The sequence below is a fragment of the Podarcis bocagei genome (assembly GCF_964188305.1).
Source record: "Podarcis bocagei genome assembly, chromosome: W".
In the NCBI taxonomy this organism is placed as follows: Eukaryota; Metazoa; Chordata; class Lepidosauria; order Squamata; family Lacertidae; genus Podarcis; species Podarcis bocagei.
In genome coordinates, this window is record NC_138131.1 from 66,056,755 (window position 1) to 66,076,408 (window position 19,654).

Genomic DNA, 19,654 nt, shown 5'->3' on the forward strand with positions numbered 1-19,654 from the left:
GACTATCTTGCCATTTTGATCAGTCTTCGCTTTGAAGACCCATTTGCTTCCAAGCAGTTTCATTCCTGGAACTACTGGAACTAGCTCCCATGTTTTGTTCCTTTCTAAGGAATCAAGCTCAGCCTTCATGGCATTTAACCATGGCTCAGCTTCCTTAGAATCCAAATCCTGGATTTCTTGGAAACTTGAAGGTTCAAATACCTTCTTGGAGCTTTTAACAGCTGCTACTGCTGTCTTAGCAAATTCATCAGCAAATCTCTTTGGAGGTCTGCCTTTTGTGGCTCTTTGTGACCTGCGAATTAGCCTTTGGTCTTCAACACTTTCCTCTTCCTTCTTAGGAGAAAAGTGGCCTATTGTGAACAATGGTTCTTCCAATTCCTGATCAGAGCTTTCAGAGGGTCGCATAGAGGCTTTCGCACTCTTGAAATCCTCTGAAGTATCCGATTCAGATTCAGACTCAGAATCAGAACCTTCATCAGTGGGTGTGGGTTGCTGTCGCTGCTTTTGCTGTTGCTTATCCTCAGTCTCATCACTGTCATCAGGATAACATTGAAAAATTCCCACATTCTCCCCCCACTTGGCATTGTACTCAACACTTCTTGTGAGCTTAATTGTCTTAGAGTCAGTCATCATTATTCTGTAAGAACCTTTCTGATAACCTAGAAAGATACCATGCAATCCACGCTTGCCTAACTTGGAGCTTTGTGGTGAGTGAACCCACATGTCAGAACCAAAAATTTTCATGTGCTTGATGTATGGTTTCTTGCCAAACATTTTCTCATAGGGGGTACAACCAATCGCTGAAGATAATCTGCGATTGTAACTGTAAACAAAACACGAGAGAGATTCGGCCCAATAACTCTCTGGAAGATTGGCATCATGCAGCAAGGTTTTTAACCCTTGAAGCAATGTCTGATTTGCCCTTTCGCAAAGTCCATTCTGCCATGGCGAGCGAGGACTGGACAAATCGTGTTGAATTCCTTTCTCAGTCAGAAAAGCTTCAAACTGCTGAGAAGTGAATTCTCCCCCGCGATCAGTGAAAAGAGTTTTTATCTTTTTACCATGCACATTTTCCAACCAAGCACAGAATTCCTTAAACCTTTGAAAAGCCTCTGATTTCTGCTTGAGATTGTACACATAAATATACCTGGAAAATGCATCAATGAGAACCATGAAGAACCTATTTCCACCCAAAGAGGGCGATAGTGGACCAACTAAATCAGCATGAACAACCTGGTATGGTTCTGTAGCTTGCCTACTAGACACCTTACCTTTCGCAGCCATTTTCACCTTGTTTGCTGCGCATGCTTTGCACTTCATGTGGTACCTGCAGGGTTTAATAGTCATACCTTCAACCAAGGCAGGAATTTTAGATACTGCCTCAAAATGCAAATGACCAAATTTTCGGTGAAAATCATGAATACTGTTCAGTTTCGGTTTCAGTTCTGTTAAGTGGTTCTCGTGGGAAACTTGCAGATTCTAGCTTCACCAATTAACTCCAGCTGGTGTCAATTTACTCTTGGCAGAAAGCCCAGGTCTGCTTGACCTAGAAACTACTCGCTCTGATTGGTTAACGAGCAGCACTCAACTCTGTTATCTAGGGATTGCTAGCACAGTTTGGTGTGAGGTGTGTTAGGAGTCAGAAGTGCTGTGTATGGTTTTGAGAGAGAAAAAGAAAGATAGGATTTATTTTGCTTTTATTTGTATGCAGAAACTCTGCTGGTTTTATTTTTCCTTTTTTAATAAATCCTGTAAATAGTTCTTCTGAGTCTAGCTGACTAGTCATTACTGCCGCAACTAGCTTCTTCGCTGTGCAGGAAAACTCTGCTACGTTTGGGCTAAAGCAAATAGGGCTATGCCTGACACTTCAAAGTTCCATGAGGTTATGGGCATTGTGCTGCCAGCCTGAGTTGCGGTGGTGTCAGCATCAACGGCGTTGGTTCCAGTAGTTCCAGAAGTTGTTGTTCTCTGGCTGGTTCCTGACCGTGGTGAGCTGGTGACGCAGTGGACACAAGGACAACAGCTGCAGCGTGTGAGTGCTGGGTGCTGTGGTTCCTGTTTTCTCTCTCGGTGGTCGTGAGTAGCTGGTTCCGGGTTCCAGGGACATCGCTCTCAAGATGGCCTCACAACCAGTTCAGATGGCTTTTGAGCGTCTGAATGACTCCAATTACTTGCTGTGGTCGGAACGCATGCAGGCAGTGCTGCAGAGGGATCGTCTCTGGCAAGTGGTGAGTAAGTTTCCTACGAAGCCTGATGATGAAGACCTCGATAAAGACCAAAGAGCAAGGGCCACAATTGTCTTGGGGCTGGAAGATTCCCAGTTGCCGTATGTGAGGGGAATCAAGACAGCTAGAGGTGTGTGGCAAGCACTTAAAGAACTCCATGTGCGTGAGACAGCGGTTTCCAAGCTGTTCATTCGCAAGGCATTGTACAAGGCAATGTTACAGCCTGGGGTTACAATGCAGGAACACCTACACAGTTTACAGTTAAAGTTTTCTGCGCTACAGGAAAGAGACTGTGCATTAGACCAGCAGGAGAAGGTGGCTATTATTTTGAGTTCTCTCCCGGAAAGCTGGGATAATTTAGTTTTGTCTCTAGAAGGCATGCAGGAGCGTGATTTATCAGTCAGTTACGTTACTGGGCGTTTGATTGAAGAATGGCAGAAGAGGCAAGAAAGGTCGGTGGCTGCAGAGACTTCTACAGGTGGGCGGTTTGGAAGGAGTTCTCATGCCGTGCCAGAGGTGGAGCAAGAGCAGCGTACCGGTGAAGAGTCAGCGTTTGCTGTTAGGCGTTGTTTCCGATGTGGGTCTTCAGCGCATCTAAAACGACAATGTCCGGAGTTGGTCAAGTCTCAGTGGCCGGTGCAGGAGCAGAGACGAGATCAGCAGCAGCAGCAGCGTAAAAGGAAATTCTTCAAACAAAAACAGTCGGCTCAGCTGGTGACCGGCGAGGTCAAGAGTGCTGATGAGAAACAAGCGGTCTGGGTGGTCGATTCGGGAGCGTCTCGCCACATCGTAAATTCAGATGAATTGTTTGTTTCCAAGAACTCAGCACAGCGCAGCCAGGTGGCTCTAGCAGACGGAAGTACTTCCGAAGTGATTTCGGGGGGTGCAGTTTTTGTTCCTTGTCTTCGTGAATGCCTGCAAAATGTACTTTGTGTGCCGTCATTAAGGAGCAATCTGATGTCTGTAGATTGTTTGCTGAAAGCTGGGTTTAAAGTGTATTTTGAAGGAGACAGTTGCATTATTAAGAAGGCTGGTGAGATTTTAGGCACTGCTAAGTCAGAGGGAGGCTTGTTTTGGCTTAAAGCAGGATCTCAAGTTGCAGCAGTAGTCAGTAAATCTCAGCCTGCAGTAAATAACAAAGCTATACATGACAACTGTGTGCACTTATTGCATAGGAAAATGGGGCATGCTTGCTGGAAAAGTGTACTAAAAATGTCTGAATTGGCTGATGGGGGTAATTTAAAGAGTTGTAACAAGTACCTTGATTGTAACGTGTGTAAAAAGGTTAAAACCCACAGAGTCTCTTACCCCAGAAGTGACAGAGTTAGTGAGTCACCGCTACAGCTGGTTCACATGGACGTAATTGGTCCATTTGCTGTAAGCAGGGGTGGATCGCGTTTTTCACTAACAATTGTGGATGACGCCACGCGTTATTCTTGGGTTTTTCCCATGAAGAATAAGGGTGACGTGTTCACTAAGTTTAAAGGCTGGGTGGCATCTGTGGAAAGATTTCTGTCCACTAAACTCAAAAGGATTCAGACGGACAGAGGTGGCGAATTTATGTCAAATGCCTTTAGAGATTGGTTACAAAAGCGTGGCATTGGGCATAGAAAAACGAACGTTTTTTCCCCAGAGGAGAATGGCGTTGCAGAGCGAAAAAACAGATCTTTACAAGATATGATGTTTGCCATGCTTGATGATGCTGATTTGCCCATGTCTTATTGGGGGGAGAGCATGCTCACCGCGTGTTATCTCCAAAATAGGCTCTTTCATCAAACAATAGGTACAACCCCGTACTTTAAATTGTTTCAGAAAAAACCCAAAATTGACCATTTGCATGTGTTTGGATCAAAAGCCTGGGTATTAATTCCGAAACAAATGAGAAAGAAGGGAGATCCTAAGACCAAACAGCTAGTGTTTGTGGGTTACCAGGAGTTGGGAAAAGGTTTCCGCTTTGCTGAAGGGACAAATGGCATTGTGATCTCCAGGAATGCCAGTTTTTGTGAACATAGTGGCTGGGAGAGACTACATGCCAATACTGAGGTTTGGTTTGAACCTTCCCAGGAGCTTCATGACTCTGAAGGTAGACACAGAGAATCAGAGTCTGAGGGGGAGGAAAGTTCAGATAAGAGCTCTCAAGAAAGTGAAATTAGCCAGAGCCCAGTTGCTAAGCAACAAAAGAGAGGTCGTAGTTCTGAGGAGGAAAGTGGGTCAGAAGAAAAATTTTCTCCCAGAAGATCTAAAAGACAAAACAAAGGAGTGCCTCCGGTGCGTTTTTCTCCTGATACTGCAAATGTGTTTAGTGTAATTGCAGAACCCAAGAGTTTTCAGGAAGTGTTAAAGTTACCAAAAGAGGAGGCAGAGCGCTGGAAACAGGCAATGGAGGAAGAGATGTCCTCTCTGAATGAGCACAAGGTTTTTACACCAGTGGCAGCGCCTGAGGGGGCAAAGATTGTAGGCTGCAGGTGGGCGTACAAAAGACTTAGGCCCGGTTAGGACATATCTAGGGTTGGAAGTGTGCTGGGCCCAAGATGGCAGCTGTCTAATTAGTCAGCAGAACAAAGTTAAACAACTACTGACTACATACAGGATGCAGGATTGCAAAGGGGCAGCGGTGCCTATGGATCCAGGTTTCATAAAAACACTTCATACAGATGAGAGTCCTGAATTTGAACATCCTGATGTATATCACTCTGTAATTGGAAGTTTATTGTATCTAGCACAGTGGTCCAGACCTGATATTAGCTACGCAGTAGGCATATTAAGTAGATTGGTCTCAAAACCCACACTAAATGCCTGGAAAGGGGTAAAACAAGTTCTGAGGTATCTCAAGCAGACAATTGGCTATATGTTACAATTAAATTCTTCAGAGGATGAAATGTTGAGTTGCTACTGTGATAGTGATTGGGGAAATTTGCCAGATAGAAAATCTGTCACAGGACTAGTTATAATGGTCGGTGGAGCTTTAATCAGCTGGCGGTCACGCAAGCAAGACGTTGTAAGTGTGTCATCAACGGAATCAGAGTATGCTGCATTGAGTGAATTGTGCAACGAGGTGATTTATTTCAAGCATTTGATGGCAGATTTAAATGTAAATTGTGGAGAACCAGTACAAGTTTACATTGATAATCAAGCTTGTATAACATTAAGTAAAACAGAGGGTTTCAAATCGCGTTCCAAACATATCTCTGTAAAATACCAAAATGTACGTTGCTGTGTACAAGACAATGTAATCACCTGTACTTATGTATCAAGTGAAGAAAATGTAGCAGATGTGTTAACTAAACCATTGGCAAAGGTAAAGAACAAGCGAATGTGCAAGGGTTTAGGTTTGCTGGAAAAATGATCTTCTACATAGGTGTATTTGGTGTTAATTGTTCAGCAGAATCTGTGAGGGGGTGTTCAGTTTCGGTTTCAGTTCTGTTAAGTGGTTCTCGTGGGAAACTTGCAGATTCTAGCTTCACCAATTAACTCCAGCTGGTGTCAATTTACTCTTGGCAGAAAGCCCAGGTCTGCTTGACCTAGAAACTACTCGCTCTGATTGGTTAACGAGCAGCACTCAACTCTGTTATCTAGGGATTGCTAGCACAGTTTGGTGTGAGGTGTGTTAGGAGTCAGAAGTGCTGTGTATGGTTTTGAGAGAGAAAAAGAAAGATAGGATTTATTTTGCTTTTATTTGTATGCAGAAACTCTGCTGGTTTTATTTTTCCTTTTTTAATAAATCCTGTAAATAGTTCTTCTGAGTCTAGCTGACTAGTCATTACTGCCGCAACTAGCTTCTTCGCTGTGCAGGAAAACTCTGCTACGTTTGGGCTAAAGCCAATAGGGCTATGCCTGACACTTCAAAGTTCCATGAAATACATCCTGCATGCAAACTTTTGTTAGAACCTGCAATGCAACAAGTATCATTCTGCACAACATCATCATAATACAATACAAACAAACGATCAACATTTTCAGCATGCAATACATAATCGTCTTTCTTTGTGATGGTGCATTTCTTGTTCTTGAAGGAAACGTCAATGTTCCGTTCATTCAGCTGCATCACACTTAGAAGATTGTGTGTGGCATCTGGAACGTACAGTACATCCTGTATCGATAAGTCCAAACTGTGAAGTACAACAGTTCCGTAGCCTTGACTGGGGATCGTGTGGTCATCCGCCTGGTGAATCGCACCTTCCTGCGGTGTAAAAGACACGAACAGTCGCTTATCGTTGCACAGGTGGTGGGTAGCTGCTGAATCAACAACGAAGAAAGATCTAGACGTCTTCTGGACCTTTGCAACCTTTGGAGTGAAGCGTGAGACCATTGCCTTGTGCTGCGTTGTCCTGGACACCGGACCTTTGCCTTTGCTTTGGCCTTTTCCACGCGATGAACTTCCGCTGCGCTGCTCTGTCTTGGCCCTGGGATATTTGCATTCCCTCTTCATATGGCCTAGACGTCCACACGAGTAGCATTTCACTGCCTTCAAAGCTTTGGCGCCCTCTGGTGGTTCCACTGCACTCTGGGATGACGTCTGTGAAGACTCCCCCATACCCATGCAGCTAGCACCCCGGCGATCTGCTTCATTCTGGATCACGGCAGTAACATAGGCTACTGTGAGCTGAGCAGTTGGCTGAACAGCAATCTGAGTGGCAACGGACTCCCAACTTGGACCCAAAGAATGTAGTATCATAAAGGAATACACAGCCTCTGGAAAGTTGAGTCCTCTCTGTTGCAACTCATGTCTCAGATTTTGCATCTCCATCAGGTGTGTACTCACATCTCCACCTTCAGCAAGAGCCATACCATGCAGCTTGGCATAGTAGTACATTGAGGAACCAGCCTCTGTCCTCAAGTGAGCTTCTCTTAAAGTGTCCCAAATTTCTCTGGCTGTGGTCTTTCCACGCAACAGACAGAGCTCTTCTGGGGATACTATCAACGTAAGCGTTCCCCTTGCTTTGGAATCCTTTGTAGCCCATTCATCTGTAATTGGAGCTGGGGGGTTGTCTGTAATAACATTAAACAGACCTTCCTTCCGCAGAACAGCCTCTGCATAAAGTACCCAGTCCGTATAATTTTTCTTATTGAGCTTAGGAATCCCAAAAGCATCAGCCAGCTTTGCATTAGCCATCATTGCTACTTTAATCAAGCTGCGTCACAGTACAGCTGCTTCCAAAAGCACTTGTGAAAAGTACTTTCGCTTTCCCAGCCACCAAGCCTGTGAGCCTGTGACTTAGTGCCTTTGCCTGTATCGCGGCAAAAACGGCTTCAAAAGTTCAAAATCCAGCCATAAAACCATAAACTAGAAGCTGGCAGGCTGCCCGCAGCATGAGCACATACCTCCATCAATCAAACTTGACGCGCAGAGCAGATAACGCCGATCCGTTTGTCTGTTCCTCTGCCGGCATTCCGACTCGACTTCTGGAGTCTCCATTCTTCAGTTTGATTGCGTCTTTCTGGGCCCGGAACCAAAAATGTTGTAATTGCAGAGTCCTGTGCACAACGGAATGATGAGCCGTACGTGCCACATGCTTAATGTTGCTTTATTTTCAGTTCAATGTAGAGAAATTACAAACATGCATCTTGCCTCTGCGGGAGCAGAGAAGCAACCGTCCTTCTCCTCGGAATGAAGAACACCGAGAGAGTCAGTGAAAAACAGGAAACCAGTGTACGTCACATCCAGTTTCCCATTCCCGTGGGAAAACCCGACAGTACTCTGACTGTGGAATGTAAACATTGTCTTGTGACAAGCACTTCGCTGCACAGTGAAGAGAGCAGAAACCAACAAAAACACCAATTTGAAATAAGCCCAATCAGAGCTTTATCATCTTCTTTTTATGTAGATGGAACCCAAAAAACCTTTTTGCTTTCGTTTGGGGTGATTCTGGTGCACACCCAAATAACACCATGCGAATTGAAAAAAGCCCAATCAAAGCTTATTCGTCTTCTTTCTACGCATATGGAAGCGAAAAAATGGTGCTGTGTTATTTTGGTCTCATTACACACACTTTGCAATTTCTGTGTCAATGTGCATTAACAGCAAAGAACATGAAATGAAGTAAGCGCAACCCAAGATTCTTCTTTCTATGTAGTTGGAAACCCAAACAACCTGTTTGGCTTTCTTTAGGCTTACTACACTTCGCTTTGCTATTTCTGGGTGAATGAACACCTGTAATGGTTGGGAGTTACTCGTGCGTAATCCTGCTCCGTTTGAGCATCGGATTGCCTGGTTAAACCCTCCGGGCTACGCAGCCCATATTAGCGTGGCTGCACTTAGTCACTTGTAGAATCTGACTGTGGGCGTTTCTTAAAGCGTTGCCGACATAAGAGTTGTTTGACGCCCAATCGTTTCCGCCTCTCACTGCGCGGGAGTCTCCTGCGCAGGGTGGGCGTGGGCAGCGGGGTGCTTGGGCTCTCCTCGCTAACTTCCAATGAAGAGTCTTGGAGCCCCTGCACCTCCCTGTCCTGTTGCTCTCCTGGATCCCTGGTGTTACACTCATTCTCTTCCCCTTCTTCCCGGCTAAGTCTCCCTCTAGTGCTAGGACCTTCCCCTGCAGAATCCGAGACCCTCTCCTTCTCCCGTGCCTCTGATGGCAGTTCCCTGACAACACCGAAAGAGCAAACGAAGCTTATTCGTCCTTTTTCTATTGAGAGGGAACCAAAACACCTATGCTTGATTTGGGCTGGTAACAAACATTTCTGCGATTTTTGGGTGAATGTGCATTCTAACCCCCAAAACACCAATTTGAAATAAGCCCAATCAGAGCTTTATCATCTCCTTTTTATGTAAATGGAACCCAAAACACCTTTTTCCTTTCGTTTGGGGTGATTCTGGCGCATACCCAAATAACACCATGCGAATTGAAAAAAGCCCAATCAAAGCTTATTCGTCTTCTTTCTACGCATATGGAAGCGAAAAAATGGTGTTGTGTTATTTTGGTCTCATTACACACACTTTGCGATTTCTGTGTCAATGTGCATTAACAGCAAAGAACACGACATGAAGTAAGCGCAATCCAAGATTCTTCTTTCTATGTAGTTGGAAACCAAAACAACCTGTTTGGCTTTGTTTAGGCTTATTACACTTCGCTTTGCTATTTCTGGGTGAATGAACACCGAAAGAGCAAACGAAGCTTATTCGTCCTTTTTCTATTGAGATGTTACCATATGTTTACGTATGCTTGATTTTGTCAGTATCTCAGCTCACAGTCAGAGGTAAACTGGCCTTCACGGGCAAACTGAGTGAGATACTTGTTTACCTTCCGTCTGCTACTCCCGGCAGGCTAGGTCGTAAACTGGCGATTCTCCTCGTTAGATGTGAGGAGAACACACCCTCTGCTTCTCTCTCCTTGCTTCCCCCCCCCCAGGGAGGGGAAATGAGACAGACAGGAGTCCTATTTACATATCTTTTATTCCTGTCATTCAGCAGTACAAAGAAACGTGACTGCACCCTTCAGACTCCATCAGAAGAGTCATAACTCCTCCCCTGTGCTTCCAGCACAGGTCAGATGACACTCTGAGCTAACATCCGGTGCTCAGTACAGAGAATAGACTCCCCCTTTTCCCCAACAGTACAGTTTGAAACAACAACATCCTGTAACACCTGCAGCTGGCTTTTGCCTTGGTGCTTTTTCCCAACATCCTCCCCCAAAAGCATCAATAGGCAAAACATGATTAGAAAACAAACAGTTGTTATACATATAACAGTCCCCTGTTGTTTCAGTTCCACCCTTGGAACTCCCCACCACTGGTTTCACCAGTGTACCTCTTGTCAGGAAAAAGCACCAACGCAAAAGCCAGCTCCAGATGGCTGGAATGCAAAACAGGATGTTATGTTTTGCAGATGTACTGTTGGGGAAAAGGTGGAGCCTATTCTCTGTACTGAGCACCGGATGTTAGCTCAGAGTGTCATGTGACCTGTGCTGGAAGTACAGGGGAGGAGTGTGTGTCTCTTCTGATGGGGTCTGAAGGGAACAGTCGCATTTCTATGTATTGCTGAGTGACAGGAATAAAACATGTAAAAGGGCTCCTGTCTGTCTCATTTCCCCTCCCTGGGGAGAATGCAGGGAGGGAGGGAGAAGCAGAGAAGCAGAGGGTGTGTTCTTCACGTCTGATTGATGAGAAGAATCGCCGGGTTTGTTTACCTAGCCTGTCGGGGTCGCAGATGGAAGGTAAACACAGTATCTCGCTCAATTGCCACGGGGGAGGCCAGGTACCTCTGACTGTGAGCGAAGATACTAACATATGGTAGCAGAGGATGGTTGTGATTCATCGGACATCTGCATGAGAGGCTGGTGGATTGTCCTCCTCTGCTCCAAGGCAGAAGGCAAGCGTCTGAGAGAAGCCAGAGGCTCAACAGACGGCTGGTGGAAAGAAGAGGTGTTTTCCACAGCAACAAAACTCAAGGTGTGCTGCATATCGGGCTAAAAGTGTGAACGCAGGTTGATTAATTCCCTGGTTCACGGGGGAGTTGCGTTGGAAAAATACAGCTCCGGGAGAAAGGCCTGCAGCTTGGAAGCTGAAGCCTGCATTCCACAAATTCCTGTGGTTAAGATAAGAAGTCCTGAATGCACTCTTGAGTGGAAAGTTACTGGCTACGCAGCTGCATTGTGAGGCTGGGAAAGCGAAACTAAGCCATGGAGTGTTTTGGCTACAAGCTTTACGTGCTCTTGGAAAGGGACTTTCCGTAGCACCCAGCATTTTGCTGCCAGGTGCTAAAAGCATAAACAACCTGCAGTTTCCCTGCTTGAGAAAGAAAAAAACAACTGTTGGATTTTACAGCTTGCTTGACAGTGTGAGCTAAAGACTTGGCTTCAAGATGGATGCCAAGAAGGGAGCGCTGCCTTGCCCACCTCCCTTAACCAATGACAATTATTCATCTTGGTCTGTAAAGATGAAGGCCCTGCTGCAGAATCAGAGGCTTTTTGATGTAATTGAAAACCCCATCCCTGCAGCAGCAACCAGAGGTTGGGAATCACAGAACATGAGGGCCAGGACTGCTATAATTCTGTGTGTCTCAGATCAGCAGCTTGTGCATATCCAGCATTTAGAAAATGTGAAAGAGTTTTGGGACACGCTGCGTACAACGCATCAGAGAGATGCTGGTTCTTCAGCGTTGCTGTATTTTGAGAAGTTGACCAATCTGAGACTTGTGCCTGATGGAGATGTTCAAGCGCACCTGACAGAAATGAAGTTTCTGCGTCAACAGATGGTGGAACACAATTTCCGTCTACAGGAGGAAGTGTTTTGCTTCATGATGATAAACAGCCTTAATCGCACCTACAAGGTTGTTGCCAGTCAGCTTGGTTCCCTACCGGCTCAAGACCTAACCGCGGAAAGAGTGTGTGCCGTGGTCCTGAATGAACATGACAGACTTGCTGCACTGGAAGTGAAGGACAGGGGGAGGGAAGAACAGAGTTCTAATTCCCCCACTGTTGAATCTACTGGAGAGCATGGTGTAGCATTGAGTGCTGTCCGATGCTACAATTGTGGACAGACTGGGCATCTACAGCGAAACTGTAGGCAGCCGCGCCAGTCAAAAGGAGCGAAGAACAGCTCTACGAAGCCTGAGGCGTCAGGCAAAAGCCGTACCAAGTGTCAGGTGAAACCTGCAAAGGCTATGATGGCGAAAGGAACCACGCCAGTTGTTGGGAACGCCTTTATAATCGACACTGGATGTACAAAACATTTATGCCCACACAGACAACTGTTTTCGACGTTGAAGAAGCAAAGCTTCACTGTGAAACAGGCCAACGGTCAAGAGTTGGAAGCGACCGGAATTGGAACTGTGTATCTTGAGAGTCTGAACTTGACTATAAGCGATGTTTACCTGGTTCCAGAACTGAGATTTAATCTGCTGAGCATGTCGCAGATTGCAAAGAAAGGACTGAAACTGTCCTATGATGCTAAAAGCTGCAAGATCTACAAAGATGGAGAACTGTTTCTTACTGCCAAAGAGAAAGATGGACTGTATTTGTTGTCTTTTGATCAAAGTGATTACATGAAATGTAATTCTTCTGATTCTAACGAAATCTCTCTTGCAGGTGTGACCAGTGTGAGCACCAGGAAGGTGACCAAGAAGGTCGACAGAGCATTTCAGCGGGTGTATGCTGATGTGATTGGTCCTCTAGAACCATCTAGGGGCAATGCAAAATATTACCTTTTGTGTGTGGATTGTTTCACTAATTATTCTTGGGTTTATATGATGGAGAAACCGCAGGAAACTTTAGAAAAGTTTCAGGAGTTTTGTGACAAGGTTAAGAATATGCATGATGCTAACATTGATTGTCTTTTCACAGATGAGCAGCAAATTTTTCTGTTACAGAAGTTTCAGAAGTTCCTGGATGGAAAAGGGATAGACCACAAAATTGCTGTTTCAGCCGAAGCATGGAACAGAGGGGTCTGTGTTAGAGTGAACAAAGAATTGCAAAAGGGGATGCATGCGCAATTGCTTAGTTCACATTTGCCACATGAATATTGGGCCGAATCTCTAGCGTCCTATCTTCATGTGTGGTTGAGAAAAGTCTCAACAGAGTTGGGATGTTCTCCTTTTGAGAAGCTGTTCAATAGAAAACCTTCTGTTGCCTATTTTAAGGTTTTTGGGTCTCATGTGAGAACAGAAGCTCCAGGTGGAGTAAAGAGTGCCAGAGGCATTTTTGTGGGATATGAAAAGGGTCTCTACAGAGTAATTTTGTCTGAATCTGGTCAGGTGATTCTCACAAAGCTTCTAGAAAGTGCTCCTGAACAAGAGCGGGTTGTACAACACACATTTCCCACAGGAAACGATTCAGATGATGATGATTTTTCTGATGTCACAGATTACAGTGGTACTGATGATGACACTGATAGCTCAGAGAGTTCAGTTGTAACAGTCATTGAGAGAAAATCTCACACAATGGATAGACCTTCACAGGTGAAGGAAGAACCACTGAATGCTACTGGTTCTCAACAAAGTCCAGAGGTTGAACCAGTAAGCACAGAGGATCAGAACCTCGTACGCAGGTCTGAGAGAGTTACAAAGGGTGTACCACCAAAGAGGTACTCAAAAGAGTTTGCTAACTTAGCTGTTGCATGTGTTGCTATTGTTAACAACTCAAAGCAGGTTAAAGCAGTGTCTAAGTCAGAGACAAAGACACAACAGAGAGTAGCTAGCCAATGTAATGCAGAAGCACTCATTCCTTGGAAGCCAGACAACCAGAGAGGTACACTGGTGAAACCAGTGGTGGGGAGTTCCAAGGGTGGAACTGAAACAACAGGGGACTGTTATATGTATAACAACTGTTTGTTCTCTTCTCTGGATCATGTTTTGCCTATTGATGCTTTTGGGGGAGGATGTCGGGAAAAAGCACCAAGGCAAAAGCCAGCTCCAGATGGCTGGAATGCAAAACAGGATGTTGTGTTTTGCAGATGTACTGTTGGGGAAAAGGTGGAGCCTATTCTCTGTACTGAGCACCGGATGTTAGCTCAGAGTGTCATGTGACCTGTGCTGGAAGTACAGGGGAGGAGTGTGTGTCTCTTCTGATGGGGTCTGAAGGGAACAGTCGCATTTCTATGTATTGCTGAGTGACAGGAATAAAACATGTAAAAGGGCTCCTGTCTGTCTCATTTCCCCTCCCTGGGGAGAATGCAGGGAGGGAGAGAGAAGCAGAGAAGCAGAGAAGCAGAGGGTGTGTTCTTCACATCTGATTGATGAGAAGAATCGCCGGGTTTGTTTACCTAGCCTGTCGGGGTCGCAGACGGAAGGTAAACACAGTATCTCGCTCAATTGCCACGGGGGAGGCCAGGTACCTCTGACTGTGAGCGAAGATACTAACACCTCTCTGGTTGTCTGGCTTCCAAGGAATGAGTGCTTCTGCATTACCTTGGTTAGCTACTCTCTGTTGTGTCTTTGTCTCTGACTTAGACACTGCTTTAACCTGCTTTGAGTTGTTAACAATAGCAACACATGCAACAGCTAAGTTAGCAAACTCTTTTGAGTACCTCTTTGGTGGTACACCCTTTGTGACTCTCTCAGACCTGCGTATGAGGTTCTGATCCTCTGTGCTCACTGGTTCAACCTCTGGACTTTGTTGAGAACCAGTAGCAATGGCAAACAGTGGTTCCTCCTTCACCTGTGAAGGTCTATCCATTGTGTGAGATTTTCTCTCAATGACTGTTACAACTGAACTCTCTGAGCTATCACTGTCATCATCAGTACCACTGTAATCTGTGTAATCAGAAAAATCATCATCTGAATTGTCACCTGTGGGAAATGTGTGCACAACTACCCGCTCTTGTACTGGAGCACTCTCAAGAAACTTTGTGAGAATCATCTGACCACATTCAGACAAAATTACTCTGTAGAGACCCTTTTCATTACCCACAAAAATGCCTCTGGCATTCTTTACTCCACCTGGAGCTTCTGTTCTCACATGAGACCCGAAAACCTTAAAATAGTCAACAGAAGGTTTTCTATGGAACAGCTTCTCAAAAGGAGAACATCCCAACTCTGTTGAGACCATTCTCACCCACATGTGAACATAGGACGCTAGCGACTCGGCCCAATATTCATGTGGCAAATGTGAACTCAGCAATTGCGCATGCATCCCCTTTTGCAATTCTTTGTTCACCCTCACACAGACCCCCCTGTTCCATGCTTCGGTTGAAACAGCAACTTTGTGGTCTATCCCTTTTCCATCCAGGAACTTCTGAAACTTCTGTAACAGAAAAACTTGTTTCTCATCTGTGAAGAGACAATCAATGTTAGCATCATGCATATTTTTAACCTTGTCACAAAACTCCTGAAACCTTTCTAAGGTCTCTTGCGGTTTTTCCATCACAAAAACCCAAGAATAATTAGTAAAACAATCCACACACACAAGGTAATATTTTGCACCGCCTCTAGATGGTTCTAGAGGACCAATCACATCAGCATACACCCGCTGAAATGCTCTGTCGACCTTCTTGGTCACCTTCCTGGTGCTCACACTGGTCACACCTGCAAGAGAGATTTCGTTAGAACCAGAAAAATTACATTTCATGTAATCACTTTGATCAAAAGTCAACAAATACAGTCCATCCTTCTCTCTGGCAGTAAGAAACAGTTCTCCATCTTTGTAGATCTTGCAGCTTTTAGCATCATAGGACAGTTTCAGTCCTTTCTTTGCAATCTGCGACACACTCAGCAGATTAAATCTCAGTTCTGGAACCAGGTAAACATTGTTTATAGTCAAGTTCAGACTCTCAAGATACACAGTCCCAATCCCGGTCGCTTTCAGCTCCTGACCGTTGGCCTGTTTCACAGTGAAGCTTTGCTTCTTCAACGTTGAAAACAGTTCTCTGTGCGGGCACATGTGTTTTGTACAGCCAGTGTCGATTATGAACGCGTTCCCAACATCTGGCGTGGTTCCTTTCGCCATCATAGCCTTTGCAGGTTTCACCTGGCACTTGGTACGGCTTTTGCCTGATGCCTCAGGCTTCGTAGAGCTGCTCTTCGCTCCTCTTGACTGGCGCGGCTTCCTACAGTTTCGCTGTAGATGCCCAGTCTGTCCACAATTGTAACATCGGACAGCGCTCAATGCTACAACTCGCTCCTCAGTAGCTTCAGCAGCGGGGAGATTTGAACTCTGTTCTTTCCTCCCCCTGTCCTTCACTTCCAGTGCAGCTGGAACAGTTCCTTCGCTCCCCCATCTAGGGTCAAAGCTCTCCTCAGTTTTCGATGAGCTCTTAGGAACTTGGCCAGCATCATCCTTGCTCACCCCTTCTGGGGTAGTCGTCTTTCCAGACCATGATGAATAACTGCCACTGGTCAGGGGAGATGAATAAGGCAGGGCTCCCCCCTTCTTGGCATCCATCTTGAAGCCAAGCCTCTGTCTCACTTTCCAGCCTTGCTAAAACTCCAATAGCCTCTGCTGGACTTGTTTACTGCCTTTCCAGGCAAGCTGCAAGCTGTTTCTCAGACCTTGCACAGCATCGAAGACATAGTCAAAACAAAACTTTCGCTTCCCAGGCCCTCTCTCAGAGCCATCTGCGCAGCCAGTAAATTTCCACGTCTCTGACGAGCGTCGCTTAGCAACTGTGCATACTTGAAAGCTTATCTCTAACTTTTAGCCCGAAATGCAGCATACCTTGAGCTCCGTTGCTTGGAAAACATTTTCCTCTGGGTCCAGCCGTCTGTTCAGCTTCTGGCTGCTCTCAGACGCTATTTTCTCCCTTGGAGCAGAGGAGGACAATCCACCAGCCTCTCATGCAGATGTTCGATGAATCGCAACCACCGAAAGCTGCCATACGTCAGTATCTCAGCTCACAGTCAGAGGTAAACTGGCCTTCACGGGCAAACTGAGCGAGATACTTGTTTACCTTCCATCTGCTACTCCCGGCAGGCTAGGTCGTAAACCGGTGATTCTCCTCGTTAGATGTGAGGAGAACACACCCTCTGCTTCTCTCTCCTTGCTTTCCCCCCCAGGGAGGGGAAATGAGACAGACAGGAGTCCTATTTACATGTCTTTTATTCCTGTCATTCAGCAGTACAAAGAAACGTGACTGCACCCTTCAGACTCCATCAGAAGAGTCATAACTCCTCCCCTGTGCTTCTAGCACAGGTCAGATGACACTCTGAGCTAACATCCGGTGCTCAGTACAGAGAATAGACTCCCCCTTTTTCCCAACAGTACAGTTTGAAACAACAACATCCTGTTTTGCATTCCAGCCACCTGCAGCTGGCTTTATCATTGGTGCTTTTTCCCAGCAGATTTGAGCTGGTAACAAACATTTCTGCGATTTTTGGGTGAATGTGCATTCTAACCCGCAAAACACCAATTTGAAATGAGCCCAATCAGAGCTTTATCATCTTCTTTTTATGTAGATGGAACCCAAAAAAACTTTTTTGCTTTCGTTTGGGGTGATGCTGGCGCACACCCAAATAACACCATGCGAATTGAAAAAAGCCCAATCAAAGCCTATTCGTCTTCTTTCTACGCATATGGAAGCGAAAAGATGGTGTTGTGTTATTTTGGTCTCATTACACACACTTTGCGATTTCTGTGTCAATGTGCATTAACAGCAAAGAACACGACTTGAAGTAAGCGAAATCCAAGATTCTTCTCTCTATGTAGTTGGAAACCAAAACAACTTGTTTGGCTTTGTTTAGGCTTATTACACCGTGTCAGGGAACTGCCATCAGAGGCACGGGAGAAGGAGAGGGTCTCGGATTCTGCAGGGGAAGGTCCTAGCACTAGAGGGAGACTTAGCCGGGAAGAAGGGGAAGAGAATGAGTGTAACACCAGGGATCCAGGAGAGCAACGGGACAGGGAGGTGCAGGGGCTCCAGGACTCTTCGTTGGAAGTTAGTGAGGAGAGCCCAAGCACCCTGCTGCCCACGCCCACCCTGCGCAGGAAACTCCTGCGCAGTGAGAGGCGGAAACGATTGGGCGTCAAACAAATCTTATGTTGGCAACGCTTTAAGAAACGCCCACAGTCAGATTCTACAAGTGACTAAGAGCAGCCACGCTAATATGGGCTGCGTAGTCCGGAGGGTTTAACCAGGCAATCCGATGCTCAAACGGAGCAGGATTACGCACGAGTAACTCCCAACCATTACAGCATTCTGACTCACCCTGAAAGTTGCTCGTGCGCAACAAGCAGAAGGGGGCATCATGAGTAAGACCGGAGGAGCTGGAGCCAGGGGAGGGGCAGCTGGAGGAGAGAAACCGCAATTTGGAAGAGCACATAGCCATCCTGACAGCGAGGCTGGAAGAACGACGGTCGCTGGATGCTCAGGGGAAACCCACCCCCATAGTGATGAAGGAGTTACGGGACTTTATCGACAAGAACCTAAAGAGAGGGTTTATAAGAGAGTCAAAAGCAGTGGGGGGCAGTCCAGTATTTTTTGTGGACAAAAAGGACACTGATAAACCGAGGCTGGTCATGGACTTCAGGGGGGTAAATTTGGTGTCAGAACCTGTGACTTTCCCGATGCCCAGAATCGATGACAATCTGACAAGAGTGAGGAAGGGAAAGAATTTCACCAAGCTAGATCTGAGGGGGGCTTACAACTTAATCCGGATGAGAGAGGGGGATGAATGGAAGACCACCATGTTCACACCCCTGGGGGCCTTTGAATATCTCGTTATGCCTTTCGGATTACAGTCAGGCTCCGCCTGTTTTCAAGCGTTCATGCACCACGTGTTGGGGGCTCTGCTTTACAAGAACTGTGTAGCATTCCTGGACGACGTCTTGATTTATTCGGAAAATGAGGAGCAACATGTGAGAGATGTCAGGGAAGTGCTACAACATTTGCAGAAACACCAGTTGTGGGTCAAGCTAGAGAAATGTCAGTTTCATGCCCGAGAGGTGGAGTTCCTGGGGTACATGCTATCTGACAAAGGCTTAGCGATGGACCCAAGCAAGGTGCAAGCAGTATTGGAGTGGAAGACCCCAAAGACACGAAAGGATGTGCAGAGATTCCTAGGTTTTGGCAATTTCTACCGGACGTTCATCAAGAACTTCGCACACTTGACGGCCCCAATCACGGACTGTCTCAGTAGTAAGAGAAAGTTTGTGTGGACGGAGGAAGCCCAGCAATCCTTTGAAAGATTGAAGAAGGCATTCGCGTTGGAGGAACAATTACTACATGTGGATTTGGAGAAACCTATGAGGTTGGAGACGGACGCGTCAGAAAGAGCCATCGGGGCGGTTCTGTTGCAGCCAGGACTGAGCCAGCAAGAATGGAAACCGTGCGCCTTCTTCTCGAGGAAGCTGAGCAAGTCGGAACAAAACTACACTGTGTACGACCGAGAACTGCTAGCAATTTATGCCGCCTTTCGTCGGTGGCGCCATCTGCTGATAGGGGCGCAGCATAAGATCCAGGTCTGCACAGATCACAAGAACTTGGAATATTGGCGGACAGCACAGGTGCTCAACCAGAGACAGATTCGCTGGGCGCAGGAGTTTTCCAAGTTTTCTTTCGAAATCCAGTATGTGCCCGGCCAGCAAAACGTGAGAGCAAACGCTCTTTCGCGGAAACCAGAGTACTTCGAAGGAGAAGGGCCGCCGGAGACCCGCCACGTCATACCTGAGGACCGATGGGTGTGTGGGGGTACTCTAGTGGGCACGAGAGAACTGGCAGGACTCACTAGGGACGATGAATTCGCCCGGACTAAAATCAGGGAACTCCAAGAGGGGAGGGGAGCACCAGAGGGGTTTGAGGAGAAGGAAGGGGTGTTGTACTACAGGGGGGTGATGTACGTACCGGGGGAGGCTCTAAGAAGAAGGGTACTCAAACAACTACATGACACCCCCACAGCGGGACATTTTGGGCAACACAAAACCATGATGCTGGTGACCCGACAATTTTGGTGGCCACGGGTGAGGGAAGGTGTACGTGAATATGTAAGAGGGTGTGACCGCTGCCAGAGGGCCAAAGGGGAACGCACGATGCCAGCAGGTTTGCTGGAACCCTTACCCACGCCA

General features: G+C 46.3%; 1 protein-coding gene and 1 long non-coding RNA gene across 2 annotated transcripts in view; both read right to left on the reverse strand.

The window, feature by feature from the left end:
- Positions 1-19,654, reverse strand: part of LOC308578258 — a 668,475-nt gene that overhangs the window by 285,199 nt on the left and 363,622 nt on the right. The gene's annotated exons all lie outside the window — the stretch shown is intronic.
- Positions 1-19,654, reverse strand: part of LOC308578131 (uncharacterized protein) — a gene marked incomplete at both ends in the record, with an annotated part of 122,626 nt that overhangs the window by 40,283 nt on the left and 62,689 nt on the right. The window lies entirely within an intron of this gene.